Source organism: Dreissena polymorpha, chromosome 15 (genome assembly GCF_020536995.1).
Source record: "Dreissena polymorpha isolate Duluth1 chromosome 15, UMN_Dpol_1.0, whole genome shotgun sequence".
NCBI classification, from domain to species: domain Eukaryota; kingdom Metazoa; phylum Mollusca; class Bivalvia; order Myida; family Dreissenidae; genus Dreissena; species Dreissena polymorpha.
The window spans coordinates 12,943,643-12,960,439 of NC_068369.1; the positions used below are offsets into that span (position 1 = coordinate 12,943,643).

General features: G+C 35.4%; 1 long non-coding RNA gene across 1 annotated transcript in view; it reads left to right on the forward strand.

Moving 5' to 3' along the window:
- The window catches only part of LOC127860210 (uncharacterized), a 60,387-nt gene that overhangs the window by 12,426 nt on the left and 31,164 nt on the right, over nucleotides 1-16,797 (forward strand). The gene's annotated exons all lie outside the window — the stretch shown is intronic.

Below are 16,797 nucleotides of genomic sequence, written 5' to 3' on the forward strand. Positions count from 1 at the left end.
TTCTGTAAGAAATATTATAAATATAGAAATAAATATACTAGACATCCCTAATTTTGGAAATAAATTGAACCAATTTAGAAGGATGGGAGAGTCCACTAGGCATAAATGGGTTAAGTTATAGTGCCGTACGTTATCGATCACATCAACTTTTTGCTCACATGCTTGAGAAAATCGGAGCAAATTAAGCAGTTATTCGATCAATCTTTATTGTTGATTTACTACTGATGGTCAATAAAACATTAGTGGATGTGAAGAAAAAAAGATGTTTATTTCCACTTTGTCCATGAAAATGCTTGATTTATTACAAACTTATTGTTAGAAAAGTGGATTCTGAAAATAATTGATTGTTATTCTTTTTTAAATGGATAATGAGTGAGCACTGTCATTACATTGGAGGTGACTCTGTGAGTGAGCACTGTCATTACATTGGAGGTGACTCTGTGGAGTGAGCACTGTCATTACATTGGAGGTGACTCTGTGGAGTGAGCACTGTCATTACATTGGAGGTGACTCTGTGGAGTGAGCACTGTCATTACATTGGAGGTGACTCTGTGGAGTGAGCACTGTCATTACATTGGAGGTGACTCTGTGGAGTGAGCGCTGTCATTACATTGGAGGTGACTCTGTGGAGTGAGAACTGTCATTACATTGGAGGTGACTCTGTGGAGTGAGCACTGTCATTACATTGAAGGTGACTCTGTGGAGTGAGCACTGTCATTACATTGGAGGTGACTCTGTGGAGTGAGCACTGTCATTACATTGAAGGTGACTCTGTGGAGTGAGCACTGTCATTACATTGGAGGTGACTCTGTGGAGTGAGCACTGTCATTACATTGGAGGTGACTCTGTGGAGTGAGCACTGTCATTACATTGAAGGTGACTCTGTGGAGTGAGCACTGTCATTACATTGGAGGTGACTCTGTGGAGTGAGCACTGTCATTACATTGGAGGTGACTCTGTGGAGTGAGCACTGTCATTACATTGGAGGTGACTCTGTTGAGTGAGCACTGTCATTACATTGAAGGTGACTCTGTGGAGTGAGCACTGTCATTACATTGGAGGTGACTCTGTGGAGTGATCACTGTCATTACATTGGAGGTGACTCTGTGGAGTGAGCACTGTCATTACATTGGAGGTGACTCTGTGGAGTGAGCACTGTCATTACATTGGAGGTGACTCTGTGGAGTGAGCACTGTCATTACATTGGAGGTGACTCTGTGGAGTGAGCACTGTCATTACATTGGAGGTGACTCTGTGGAGTGAGCACTGTCATTACATTGGAGGTGACTCTGTGGAGTGAGCACTGTCATTACATTAGAGGTGACTCTGTGGAGTGAGCACTGTCATTACATTGGAGGTGACTCTGTGGAGTGAGCACTGTCATTACATTGGAGGTGACTCTGTGGAGTGAGCACTGTCATTACATTGGAGGTGACTCTGTGGAGTGAGCACTGTCATTACATTGGAGGTGACTCTGTGGAGTGAGCACTGTCATTACATTGGAGGTGACTCTGTGGAGTGAGCACTGTCATTACATTGGAGGTGACTCTGTGAGTGAGCACTGCCATTACATTGGAGGTCACTCTGTGGAGTGAGCACTGTCATTACATTGGAGGTGACTCTGTGAGTGAGCACTGTCATTACATTGGAGGTGACTCTGTGGAGTGAGCACTGTCATTACATTGGAGGTGACTCTGTGAGTGAGCACTGTCATTACATTGGAGGTGACTCTGTGGAGTGAGCACTGTCATTACATTGGAGGTGACTCTGTGACCCATCAAATTGATTGCTCAATAATGCTGTTTCTTTCATCAATAAGCTTTTTGTAATCATTTGAAAATTGATGTTATTTGATGCAAATATGTACAAAATTTTCAGATCACCCCCTCCCCCCCTAACAAAGCTCCATGGTGACTAAGCTAGAATTTATGTCCCAAAAATGTAGCAAAACTCAATACTGATGTCAAAATGTTGACCTAAAATGCAGAATGTGTACAAATGAGTTGAACACTGCAACAGTTTTGTTTTGGTATTTCATTTAATTACACTTCAGTAAGTATGTCATTAATAAAGTAATATTCATTTATTAACATAGCTGTATAGCTGTTTGTTGGAATTGCTTGGGATTTTTAGAGGAGAAAGAAACTAGAAACAGTTCTTGGCAGAATTTCTTCAATATTCAGTAAATAATATTATTCAGAAATTCTTGCTCCCGCTGTTGCATTCTTGATTGTTATTGGGGGGGGGGGGGAACTGCACTTATACTATGATGGTTGGCAACTGGGTATTGTGCCAGAGGAGTTTAATTGCAGTCATTATGATTGCAGGGAGGCATTTTAGTTTCTGTTACAAAGCATACATTGTTATGTCATGCAATAACTGTCATAGAACTGGCCTTATGTTTCCTTGAATCATGGATTGGTGAACAATTGGAATCAATTTTCTTCAGAACTGCACAGAAATCAATGAAGATAAACATGGGTGCTGTTTCACTCTCAATCTTCTGTTGCAGTTTTCAGACAGTGGATGCAGTTATTCTCTAGTAGATAATGGCATGTTGTCTGTGACTGTATTCAGCATGATTCCAGATGTTAAAGGAGACCAGTTTTTTTATGCATACAACACAAGCTTATAATTATTATGCTGTATATTTAACATGAATCTCATGCAAATCCTGTGAACAATCTTAAGGCCACATTTATTTCTAAATATTCATTATAAACTAATTAATTTTGGTCAGATTATTTGTCCTACTGATATCTCCTCAGAGCTGGAAACTGGGGTATGTGGGGTCAAAAACTATGGGCAAAGGGTGTGAACACTACAGAGGCCATGTTTATTATCATTTCTATGAAACTTGGTCAGAAGATTTGTCCCAATATATGTATCCCGGAAAAACAACTTTTTGGAAAAAAACACTAATCTGCTGGTACAAATAAACATGACCCATTTATAATCCTTTCAAAATCACACACCGTATAAACCGTGATTATTTAAAGTAAGCTTTCATTGGTTGATGTAATGGACCAGCGTTGTTTGTACCGGGGTGATTAGTGGGTTTTTCTAAACTCATGCTTTTCCTGGATCAGTCTATTATATTTCTCAACTGGGTTCCAAACTGGGTCATGAAGGGTCAGAAACTAGGTGACTTCTACAAATTAAAAAAAGAGCTTGTGAACACAATAGAGGCCACATTTATTGCTCAATCTTCATTAAACTTATTCAAAAAATGTGAAATGAGTTTGTTAGACAAGTAAGATATGATTCCTGTCCATTATACAACATGGCTGCCATGATACTGAGCAGTTTTCCGTAAGTGGCTTAACCCTTTGCATGCTGGGTAATTTGTCGTCTGCTAAAATGTCGTCTGCAGAATTTCTAAAATTAGCATTTTCTTCATTTTTTTCAAAGAATACTATCAGAATAGCAAACAGTTTGGATCCTGATGAGACGCCATGTGGCGTCTCATCTGGATCCAAACTGTTTGCAAAGGCCTTTAAAATTCAGCTCCAGCGCTTTAAGGGTTAACCCATTTATGCCTAGCATCTAGAAAAAAGGCCTTGGCAAACAGCGTCACAAAGACCCGGCGGCGTCTCATCAGGGTCTGCGCTGTTTGCTTAAAGGAATTTCTATAAGAAATATTCTTAATATAGAAATAAATATACTATACATCCCTAATTTTGGAAATAAATTGATCCAATTTAGAGGAATGGGAGATCCACTAGGCATAAATGGGTTAAGTAAAACAATTTAAATTATGCTCAAGAAGTCAGGTTTTTACCAACTCATCATGAAACTTGCAAAGAACATTAACATTTTCAGAGTTTGAAAATTTCACTAATTAAATTCTTTTGGGTCTCACATGAGCACCTTAGAGCCTTTTGGCCTCTTAATATATTTCAAGCAGTGTATCTTTATTATAGGTCTTACAAAATTATATAGAATAGATTATAAAGAATATAGGAATGATTACCAAAAAAATAGAGTTATTTTCAGGGACTTTAACCCTTTGCATGCTGGGAAATTTGTCGTCTGCTAAAATGTCGTCTGCAGAATTTCTAAAATTAGCATTTTCTTCAATTTTTTTCAAAGAATACTATCAGAATAGCAAACAGTTTGGATCCTGGCGTCTCAACTGGATCCAAACTGTTTGCAAAGGCCTTTAAAATTCAGCTCCAGCGCTTTAAGGGTTAATATTCTGTTTACATTTGTAATTGTTAACCAACATTTGCTAAGTGTATGTATCAAAAAGTTTCCCCAAGAGTAAACTTTGTATTTAACCTCACATTTTATTCACAATCCCCTTCATCATGGATATATCTTGTTTCAAATAAATCTTGATAGTAGTATACTTGTAACATTAGCTGATTTACCAAGTTGTACCACCCTAGATATTATCTGTTCTTTAATAGAGTAGTATTTCGTGGCCAATGAACCTCCTTATGAAAGTTTTTTTTATATTTATAGTACATTATAGATGTGAGCCGCACTCTGTGAAAAGGGGATTTAACCCTTTCAGTGCGGGAACCGAATTTTAAAGGCCTTTGCAAACAGTTTGGATCCAGATGAGACGCCACAGAACGTGGCGTCTCATCAAGATCCAAACTGTTTGCTATTCTGATAGTATTCTTTGAAAAAAATAGAAGAAAATGCTAATTTTAGAAATTCTGCAGACGACATTTTAGCAGACGACAAATTTCCCAGCATGCAAAGGGTTTAATGCATGTGCGTAAAGTCAGCACAGGCTAATCAGGGACGATACTTTATGCACATGCATTGTACCAGTGTGCAGACTGTTTGAACTGCACAGTCTAATTGAGGACAACACTTTATGCACATGCATTAAACATTTTCACAGAGATAAGCCCATATATACTTTTAGATATGTAAGGATATCTTTAAATTTATGGTCAGAAGTAGCTTTCAACGGAAATAAAGATCACATGGCAGCTATTGGGTAATTTCATAACAATGTTTTTAAGAGCATTGAAGCCTGAACAAATCAAGCATATTTGAAGTTAAAATGTCCACTCATCTTTGGGGAACAAAACAAGGCTTAATGTCTATTGTCACAATTTTTACCTACGAAAAATTAGATCTGGAGGTTATTGCATATTTCATGGTGATAATTTCTTTATAAAAGACTTCTTAAAATCTTTGATTCAAGTAACTTCTTTTGGGACAATGTGTGAAGATGATATTAAGCCTTGACAGTTTTTCTCAGGGGAATAGTCAACTTGTTATGTAGGGTACAACTGCAGTTATAATAATGATCAAACTTTAAAACCAAGCTTTAAACAAATTGGTGTTTTTTTCTCATTATATATATAGAACCCAAATCATTATATAGTGTAAGATATTGGAATTACTACCTTAGTGGAGGAAACTAGACTAACAGCAATTACATAACTCATATATCAACACCTTAAACTTATGATTTGTTTATTTTATATTTTATGATGAAAACAATAAATGGTTAGATTGTTGTCATTTGTATTGTGCCAATACTCACGGTGCTTTCATGTGCTTTTATGTCTGTAAGTATTTCTTTTTAATTAGTTTAAGTTAAACATATTAATTTTAGTTCAATTGCATAGAAAGCGCAAAGAAAGCCTAAAGCTTATGTGAAATGCTCTTGAATCTGTTTCCTAGGACTAGAACCAGTACTTGTTGTCTATTGGGAAAATCTAAAGAATGCTCCCACAGTGGTGATGGATCCCTTGACCTCCCGATCGCTCGGCGGACACAATATCCACTTCACCACTGCGACCTATCTAAAATTTTGATTTTAATTAAATCTTTTTAATTATTTCCTTCTTTTTGTCAAGGATTCGCACATGTTTAACTGACTTTAATAGCTTGATCCTTGTTTATCAAAAACAAAAATAGATGTGTGTATAAAAAGCAAAGGTTCTGCTCTAGCTTGCTTTGCTTGTCTGTCTTTGTCCTGGTGGAGTGTCTATGTCAAGTAAGATACAGCTTAAAATAATGTATTCATTGTGACAAATGACAATTGTTAATTATTTGCTGTGATCTGGTAAATATGGTTAATTAATATCTTATGGATTTGTGTACCTGTATACAGATAAGGTGAGACATTTTTTAATTATGCTATACTTTCCTTATTATTTGCCCTGATTGTTAACTTCACAACACAGGAATCAAACAAGTGTTTTGATCCACAACTGTTTGGTGTACAAAAGTAGCTTAAATATCAAAACCCTTCGCTTTGTGAGACCCCCTACCTCAGGTAGACAGTCCACTAGTCCTCAGACTAGTAGCCTGTGCTATAAGGTAAACAGACTGCTTTACATTGAAGACCCCCCTATGTCAGGTAGACTATCCACTAGTTTAGGAGCCTGCCCTATGAGGTCAACAAACTGCCTTGCCATTATCATGATGGGCTCAAGACCCATATAATGGCTGTCATAAATTATCCATAAGTGTCCGGTAAATATTTGTCAAACTATAATAAGTTAAATAAGTCAAAGCAGTTTGTTGAGAGCGGCAATAATGGGGATCCCATTTGGGCATCATATTTATTTTTTCTGAAATATCTACTATAAAATCAGTTATATTCCTGTGCATGAAATTGTAATGTTTTTTTTAACAGAATGATATTTTGTGGCCAGGTAAATGAGTGGATTTCTGATTTTGGAATAACAAAATTAGGAATTTGGGTCAGACATTTTCTGATGTAGAGCTATTTGTGTTAAATTAATTTTGTTACATGAAATCTATTGAAATTTAAGTCCAACAAAAAGTCATCTTTTACAGTATGTTTTGATCGTATAATGATCCTTCAATGAAATAATAATATTAAGCTTCTACTCATACAGTGATAAAAATATTTGCAAAGTTTCCTTATGAAAGTAAAAAGTCAACTTAGATAATTATGTGCATGTATATGATTGGATGTACCTACCGTTTGTAGTGAAGGGATAAGGGGACAAAGGGACTCAGAGGAAAATAAAGTTTTATAAAAAATAGCAAAATGCTCTTGTTGGTAAATTCATTGATAATCCAATCTGAATCCAAATTACAAAAAAAACTGTTTGCGATGTGATGTTTTGTAAATAAAAAATATACATAAACATTGTGGGTAGATTCATAGTATTTTAATTTATGTTGTTTAAATGTTGCTCAGGGTTGCAGAATTCCAAAGACATTATTGAACATGTTCCTAAAACAACAACAAACAAGATAGCCGTGCAATTGTTGGACAAACGGCATCCGGCCAATAGGTTCCCGATCGTTTTTATAGCATTTAATTGGGTGCAGATTGTCAGGGTTGACAATTTAATCGGATACCAATTATCCTGGTTGGCAAATTTACAAGGTGACAATTGTCAGGGAATGAAAAAAACGCAAGGAGCTGATTGTCCAAGTGCCGTTTGTCTGGAAACTGTTCGGAGTATTAAAAATACTTGTGAGACTTAATGGTTGAGCTTGTTTATTAAGTCATGTACAACTGTTTCAGAAAACAATAAAATTTACAACTGTTTTCTTACTGATAACAAATAGCTGTTTATTGTAAATAATCTTTTGGAATACATGTGGTGACATCAGCTAAATGTATTTAATGTGTAAAAAATGTAAGCTGAAATTAATATCAAATAAACCGTTCTGACTTCGTACTAATGTAGAATCACAGTTATTTTCTAGGTCTAACTTTTTTAACACTTTTTTGCACGTCTAGAATTACACAAATTTATAACATTGGTGATTATTTACATTGACATATTCAGCAAGATTGTTTGTCTAAACTTAAATTGAAAGTGGACAAATTAAGACTACACAAGAAGGTCTGCGATTGAAATTGCACCTAAAATTTAACCCTGCAAATTTTAGTGCTTCCACCGTAGTACCGTATGTAACCTAGTGTCTCACTAACTTATTACATGGCCCATTTACAAAATTAATAAGCTGCGGTGGGGATGTAAAGATGGTTTAGTATTGCAATTTTTCTGATTTACAGCTTCTAGGGAATGAAATAAATAGCCTATGAAACATATCATGTTATAATGTCTAGAATCTTTTGACAAATGTAAACTGAAACGTAAAAATTTTCCCACAGTGTAACACTTGTTCACTGAGTGAGAAACTGATGGCTCTGGTAAACATATGCCCACTAGTCAAAGGATAGAGCACACTAATTTTATTAGGTGTGAACATTTTCACAAAAATTTCTTATTTGAAATGGCCTACTTCCACTGAGCGAGTTTGCAGTAATTTTTGCTTAAATAGGCTGCATGCAATCTGATGTTTAATTTAAACTGCCTGATCAAACAAGCTCAATGGATTATTATGGTAGAAAATGAAGTGCATCAGTAAACACTGGGAAAACGCATAAATGAATGAAGTGTTTAACTGACTCCATTGACAGTAATTTATGAGTGATTTACATTGAATATTACAGGGACTATGTTATTAAAACGGGCCTTAAAATGGAAATACAAAAAAATCGCATTGGAAAAAATAATTATGTCTTATAAGAACTGATAACAACTTAATATATTTGATAAGAAAAAAGTTGATGCACTCTGAAATGAAAATGATTTATGTTTGGCCCTTTTTATTTTGACATTTAAAAGTCATAATTTTGAGTAATCTATATATCCACACATTGGACTGGATTATTTACCAAGCATGATATTGCAGTTGTTTAAAGCATGGCCGACTGTAATTTCAACTGTGTTGCTAAGTCAAGAGTTTGAAACCTACAAGGGGTTTAATTTTTTCAGATTTTTTTCAGGTTAGTTTTTATCAAAGTTCTCATTTCCTATTTTATTGTTTGGTATTAATTAATGAACATGTTCTAGTAAAATGCAACTGTTTAAAATATGTTATATGCGTTGAAGTACTCATTTATTTTTCCTTACCATAGTAGCTTAAAGTAGGTATAGTGTGCAGTATATTGTGGCAACTGTGGCGACTGGCCAATTTCCAGTCTGCAGTTTTGGTCTGTCAGTTTTAAATTTATCAGTTCATTTCAGTATTTATACAGCGCCCAATTTGAATTCAAGTTGTTTTGTCCATTCAATCATTTCATCAATTTGCAAGGCTTTGATGTGGATGCCGAATCTTAAATGAGAGGTATTGAACTGAGTGTTGAGCTGAGTGTTTAGCTGAGTATTGAGCTGAGTGTTGAACTGAGTGTTGAGCTGAGTGTGTTGAACTGAGTGTTGAACTGAGTGTTGAGCTAAGTGTTGAGCTGAGTGTTGAGCTGAGTGTTGAGCTGTGTGTTGAGCTGAGTGTTGAGCTGAGTGTTGAACTGAGTGATGAACTGAGTGTTGAGCTGAGTGTTGAGCTAAGTGTTGTGCTGGGTGTTGAGCTGTGCGTTGAACTGAGTGTTGAGCTGTGTGTTGAGCTGAGTGTTGAGCTGTGTGTTGAACTGAGTGATGAACTGAGTGTTGAGCTGAGTGTTGAGCTAAGTGTTGAGCTGAGTGTTGAGCTAAGTGTTGAACTGTGTGTTGAGCTGAGTGTTGAACTAAGTGATAAACTGAGTGTTGAGCTGAGTGTTGAACTGAGTGTTGAGCTGTGTGTTGAGCTGAGTGTTGAACTGAGTGATGAACTGAGTGTTGAGCTAAGTGTTGAACTGAGTGTTGAACTGAGTGTTGAGCTGAGTGATGGACTGTGTGTTGAGCTAAGTGTTGAGCTGTGTGCTGAACTGAGTGTTGAACTGTGTGTTGAACTGAGTGTTGAGCTGAGTGTTGAGCTGTGTGTTGAGCTGTGTGTTGAGCTGTGTGCTGAACTTAGTGTTGAACTGAGTGTTGAACTGAGTGTTGAGCTGAGTGTTGAGCTGAGGTGAGTGTTGAACTGAGTGATGAGCTGAGTGTTGAGCTGAGGTGTTGAGGTGAGTGTTGAACTGAGTGTTGAGCTGAGTGTTGAACTGAGTGTTGAACTGAGTGTTGAACTGAATGTTGAACTGAATGCTTCTTTTGCTACTGGCCTTTCCCTGTGATGATTTCTAGAATATTTCTAGAATTATTCATGAATAGGTCTAGATTATTAATGAATAATTCTAGAATAAATTCTAACGATATCCCTCAAACATCAAATGGCTGCTTCTAGAATTTTGGTTCTAATTATTTATGTTTTTAATCTGAGAATCATTATTGTTAAATTGATTTAATGGTTCTTCAAGATTATCAAATTCTTAGAAAATTATAGTATACTTTTGCAGAGAAAAGTCAATGGCATTGTTGGTTGGTTTTGTATATTATATAAGATGCAAAAGCTATAAGGTGTGTTCATTTAAATATATTTAATTATTTTGTCTACATTTCTTATAGTTATACAAAATTTCTTGTCATGACATATATCAAAGTAATCTCTTTTCAAGATATAGTTTTTGCATCTTAATTTAGTCCCTCAGTTTTCCTACAGGATTTTAACATTTACATCTCCATGGCAACATTTACGTCTTCATGGCAACATTACATCTCATGATTGCAATGTTCCATTTCTGCCCACAGAAGCACTGCAAACATTTCAAAGAATTGCTTTTAATCAAATTTCTGTGAATTTAAAGCGGATTGAAATCCCGCCATTCATTCTCATTAACACTAAATCCACATTACAGAGACAGTTCTAAGAGACCAAACTGACTTATAGATGAATGTATACCATAGTTGCCTTGCATTTTCACATACAAATGCCAATTTGTGTTCATTTAAAATGAAATGAGGACTGTGAGAACTGTGTCCCTGGATTATTTATTGTACTTTTTTTAATGGTGCATGGGAAAGCAGTTGACTTTTTGAGTCGCGTTTTGAGAAAACTGGACATAATGCATGTGCATAAAGTGTCATTCCAGATTAGCCTGTGCAGTCCGCACAGGCTAATCAGGGACAACACTTTCTGTCTAAATTTGATTTTTGCTAAGAAGAGACTTCATTTTAACGACAAATGCCACAAAAGGGGAAAGTGTCGTCCCTGATTAGCCTGTGCAGACTGCATAGGCAAATCTGGGATTACACTTTACCCACATGCATTAAGCCTTGTTTTCCCATATGTAGGCTCATATAATAGTGTGACAACTATGTGATTTGTAACTATGCAAAATGAATTATGCAAACATTGTGTTCAAGTCATTCTCCATGAATTAACCTGGATTGTATTATTCAATATTCTTATTAAATTCAGTATTGTTCAAACAATTTAAATGTACTTATAATCATAAAATTTTTGGTTGCATATACTTTCATCTGCTCTATGTTTATAAACACCCTGAGTATGTTATTTGGAGTGAATGTTATTTCCATCAGAACGATAATGAGTTTTCATGGTAACGACCCGCATAATTGTATCATAGCCTGTCCTGGGATGATGGGATTGCATAGACCTAAACACGCTACGTAAACATGCCACGTCCATAAACCTACATGAAACCATCCCCAAATTGTATTATTGTAGTCTTTGAGCTAAATATGAAATGTTCTATATTATCTGTGGATGAATATTAACTGGCTAAGAAACCAACATTATATCGAATAAAGTTTCACCAGTGTAAAAAAACATATGCTACTAACATTACTGCAATTGGTTCTAAAATATAAACAAAACTGTATTATTTTCATGACAATCATAATAGTTTTCTTAAGGTATTACAAGTTGCATACAATTTCATACCCTGTTTGAGGTTCCTGGCAGCATCAGCTGATGGCAATAATATTTTTGTTTGATGCGATGCATTTCCTGAGGCTCCAGAAAGAGTTGCATGTGCAACACAGCATTGCATTGCTTCAGTCTACAAGATTACACCTTGAATGAGAAGTGTTTTTGATATCCATCTGTCAGCTGCAATTCAATCAGACACTATCTTTGAAGTTAAAACCGTATATCATAATGCATTTGAAGTGTGCAGATCTGCATGTTTTATTTTCGCACAAAAATGTTTTCTTATTTTTAATGTAAATAGGTGCTCTGGTGCAAAAACGATCTATTGTTATTGAATTCTGCAAACGTCCAGCATTAACTATGGAATCTTAAATCATAAAACACTACATTGTTGTAAAAGGTTTTATTGTTACATTCAAATGTTGTTTAGGACAATCCAAACAACATTGTAAACCGAATTAAAAATCACTACAATTTAAATGTAAATGCACTCAAGTAATTTTTGGTGCTTATAATTCTTTCTGCTCTATGTTTATAAATACCCAGAGTATGTTATTTAGAGTGAATGTTATTTCCATCTGAAAGATAATGAGTTTTCATGGTAACGACCCGCATAATTGTATCATAACCAGTCCTGGGATGATGGGATTGCATAGACCTGAACACGCTACATAAACATGCCATGTCTATAAACCTACATGAAACCATTCCCAAATTGTATAGTATTGTGTTAAACAGTTCAATTTATCTGCGGATGAATATTAACAGGCTAAGAAACCAAAATTATATAATATAAAGTTTCACCAGTGTTAAAAACAACATGATCGAGCTGCAATCATTACTGCAGTCTGGTTTACAAATATAAATATACTTGTATTGTTTTCATGAACAGTATGATATTTAGTGTAAAGCATTGCAATTTGGTTCCCTGTCTGAGGTTTTCCCCGCAGGCTGCTGACAGCTGAAGGCACATTTAATGTGCATGCATTTCCTTAGATGACTGGTGAAGCCTACGTGAGCTGTTTGATTTTTATAATAATACACCTTGAATTGCAGAATAAGAAAAGATTGTTTTTTATATCCTCATGCCAGCTGCATTTCAATCAGAACTTATCTTTTAAGTTAAAACTGCAAAGCAAAATGCATTTTCAGTGTGCCTGCATGTTTTATTTGGCACAAAATGTTGTTCTTATTATCAATTTAAGAAATTCTCTGGCGCAAAATATGTTCTTATGTTTGTGATTTATGTGAAATTGCCATGCATTAACTCTGCATGAAATCTTAGCTCATAAAACACTACATTGTTGTGAAAGCTTTTGTTGTTACATTCAAATGTAATTAAGGACAATCCAAACAATATTTCAGACATAATACAAAATCTGCAATGTTTCAATGAAGGGGAATATAAAGTTTCCTTGTGGATCAGTTATGAACAGTGCAATTTCTGACGGGGCTTCAACTAAATACACATGTATCTGTAATAAGAATAAATCTTGTGCAGAATCAATAAAGAATAGTAACTTGAAATAAGGCACAAACCCTTCGTGATGTAGCCTCACTCAGAATTTCATCCCATACTACCTGTTGAGCAGTTTTTGCGCTGAATTACTTTTATGATAAATAAAACTGCAGGACTGCATTCCGAGGTGTGTGGATGTGAGGTATAATGGACTGAAGATAATGCTGATAATGTGGCTGGAGCTAGAGTATCTCTGACACGCGCAGGCTGCCCAGATATCAAACAAGCTGGCAATCATAAAGTGGAGATGTAGGAAACATTATTACCTATAAATTGTATTTGGCATCAAAGATTAGCTGAGTTTATGGCGGCAAGGAAAGAAATGATGTTTTTATACATGGATTACAGTTGGAGGGTAGATGAAGAGCCTGGCTTCAATGTTGCTAGTTTACAAAGTAAATCACAGAGCAGCATCTTAGAAAATTCTCATTTGATGTGAACATGGCCACTTGTGTAGTTCCATTAATTTTAAGCAATACAAGTTAATTTTACTACAATATCAGTGAAATGGTTACAGTAATTTAAACAGAATACCACAGAGCAGAATTAGTCTTTGAAAATTTTCATTTGATGTAAACAATTTAGTCAGAGTGAAATGGTAACAGTAACAGAATATCACAGAGTGTTTAACTAAAACATTATAATGGGATTTGCTTTGGTATATGAAAAAGCCAGCATTGCAAGTTGAGCTAATTCCAGAGACACCATTGCCACAGAGGCGACACTTTCCGCTTTAATTCTATGTTTTGTTTAAAGGAAGTCTCAAGTCTAAGCGTAAAGCCCGATGAGGCAGAAAGTGTCATCCCTGATTATAGCATGTGGGGGACTGCAAATACTTATCTAGGACTCAAATAAATCACTCCGATATGTAACCATCATAAGTTCTTCTTATAAACTGTATTCACAAAGTTCAGCAATCAGGATCAAGGTCCCAATAATGTTTTGCAATACAACATAATTTTACAAATGCCATTCAGTACAAACATGCATTAGTGTATCCATAGCTACCATCTTGGTTGTTTTACTCATGTTGCAGTTATGAATGCATGGCTACCATGTGTTTTGATTATTATCATCACACAAATTTGCAACACAACATAAGATTTTCTGATCATCAATTCAAGGGATAAATTAAAAACATATTTTATTGTTTTCATTGATCTGTAAATCACTAAAGCAACTCCCGGAGTGTGTGAATCTGCTGTAAGTCAGTGTGGGGCATAATTGATGGCTGATTCAAATGTGAAAAAAAACATGAAGATTCATCCATCAATCCAACCTAAGTTTGATGTTTTCTTTGTATATTTATTTGTGTTGTTCAAATTCCCCACTGAAAGCGGAGGCATATAGTTTAAGAATTGTCTGTTCGTCAGTGCGTTCCTCTGTCCCAAAATTTGCAGGGCTATATCTCAGAAACTATAAGATTTCATAATGAAACTTCATGGGTGTATAGAAATCAATGAAGAGGAGTTCCATAAACAAAGAACCATAAATAAACCCTACACTTTCTTAAATAAGAGATATCGCCCTTTGTTGTTTTTATATGATGTATCTTTTCAGGGCTATATGTCAGATACTACAAAAGATTTCAACTCTAAATTGCAGGAGTGTGTAGATATCAATAAGGAGAATTGCAATGCATAAAACAATAAACCTACACAGCTTTGTTATTTTGTTAGGATTTTACCATGCATCGAGAGATGTTCAAATGCCCTTATGTAATCATTTGTCGTCATTTTACCCCTTTGACCTTGACCTTGAACTTAGGGTCCGTGTTAAGCTTGCGAAATCTGCATATAGGTTTCGAAAAAGCGTTTTTCGGGTCACATGTCTTCCGATGGAGACAGCTCTTGTTATGAGCTTTTTTTATAGATTAAATTAAAACTTGGTGGTTTAAGTATGTACATGCAAAAATGATTAAGGCACAACAATTTGTTCTTTCACACCATCTTTTAATAGCACCACCTTTTAATGTCATGTTTTGTAATTTAAAATAATTCAAATTCATTTTGATGAGGAGCGTTATTTTAGGACTGTTTTGTGCATAGCTAGCTTGGAAAGTGCACCCATCTATAAACAATGTTTATTTGGCCGGGGATATCAATTCAACGATTTTGTTTGTTAATCAAAGACAAAATATACTGACAGGTATGACAATGTTTTCAAAAAACAAAGGCAAACAACTGCATTCAAGGTAGCTAATTGATTTCCTATTGTTTTGGTATCAGCAAACTTGTTTCACGCCCAGATGGCTTTAAAGGCGGAACGGTATCATGACCAGGTGATGGAAAGATTATCCAAAGACTTGCATTTTGGCAGTCAAGATGATATGCATAGTGTATAGCACCCCTCCATTGTTTTTCTTCTATAGATGTAGGATATAATTTCCTATAAAAGGTTGGGAGATGAATAAACATTAATAGTTTTGAGATCTACAAACTAGTTTTGGTTTGTTATTGTAGTGTGTGGAGCATGTCAGATGTCAGAATAATTATGATTGCATAGATAATTGTTTGACATAATTATGGTAATTATCATTTGTATCTCTTCAGTTTTGCTTGAAGTTTGAAGGGGGCATAACCAAATGCTTGTTGGATGTCAGGGTTTGAACCCTACTGGGTGACTGAGAACATTTACAAAAAAATAAATGTCATAGCAAATATAGAGAACTATAATACTGGGGCAAATTGTGCAGTAATGCATAAAAATTGTGTGCAAAATAAAGGTAATCATATTTTATAGGTAGCTCTTGGGGAATGTTTTTTTATTTATTTTAAATATCAACTAAGCAATTAACACTGTTGTAACAACTCAGATTAACTCTGTCATATGATGTGACAGTGTCATAGCATGTATATACAATGCCTCTAGCAAGTCAGTTTTTAACAGCATAGCATTCCAATTCAACTATAAGGATACTTAAATAAACAACAAATGTATGAGACTTATAATCATTTTATATATTTCATGATAACCTAAGTACGTAATTCATATGAATTCAAGAACACATAACAAATATGGATAATTCACAATTACAGGAGTTTACCAAAAATAAACAAATATGGGTGTGAACTAATTTTAAAATGCCAGTTTTAAATGACCATAATATTGCTGCAATCCTCTTTTTGATGTAATTCTATATGGAAATGCCAGCTAAACAAATAATGTGGCCAGTAATGAGCTTGATATATGTGGCGGTCAATGTACTGTACAGCGCTAATTTTCCGCTTCATTTATCTGAAATGTTAACAATGCTAAAACTGATGTTTCTCATCTGGATGGAGGCAGGGGATGTGGTAACAAGCATGGTGAGCCAGGCTATGGGAAAATGGGGCTTAAGTCATGTGCATAAAATGTTGTCTACATTCATGGCTTATCAAGGACAGGCTAATCAAGGACAGGCTAATCAAGGAAGACACTTAATGCTGTCATGAAATATTTCGTTTAAAGGAAGTCTTTTCTAAAAGAAAATTCAGTCTAGGCAGAAAGTGTTGTCCCAGATTAGCCTCTGCAGACTGCACAGGCTAATGACACTTTATACACATTAAATTAGCCCTGTTTTTCCCAGAGTGCAGCTGAGGGGAAAGATTTGTTAACTAACATAGTTGTTAACTAACATAGTAGTTTTTAGTTGGTCGCGTTAGCGGCCAGCTAAA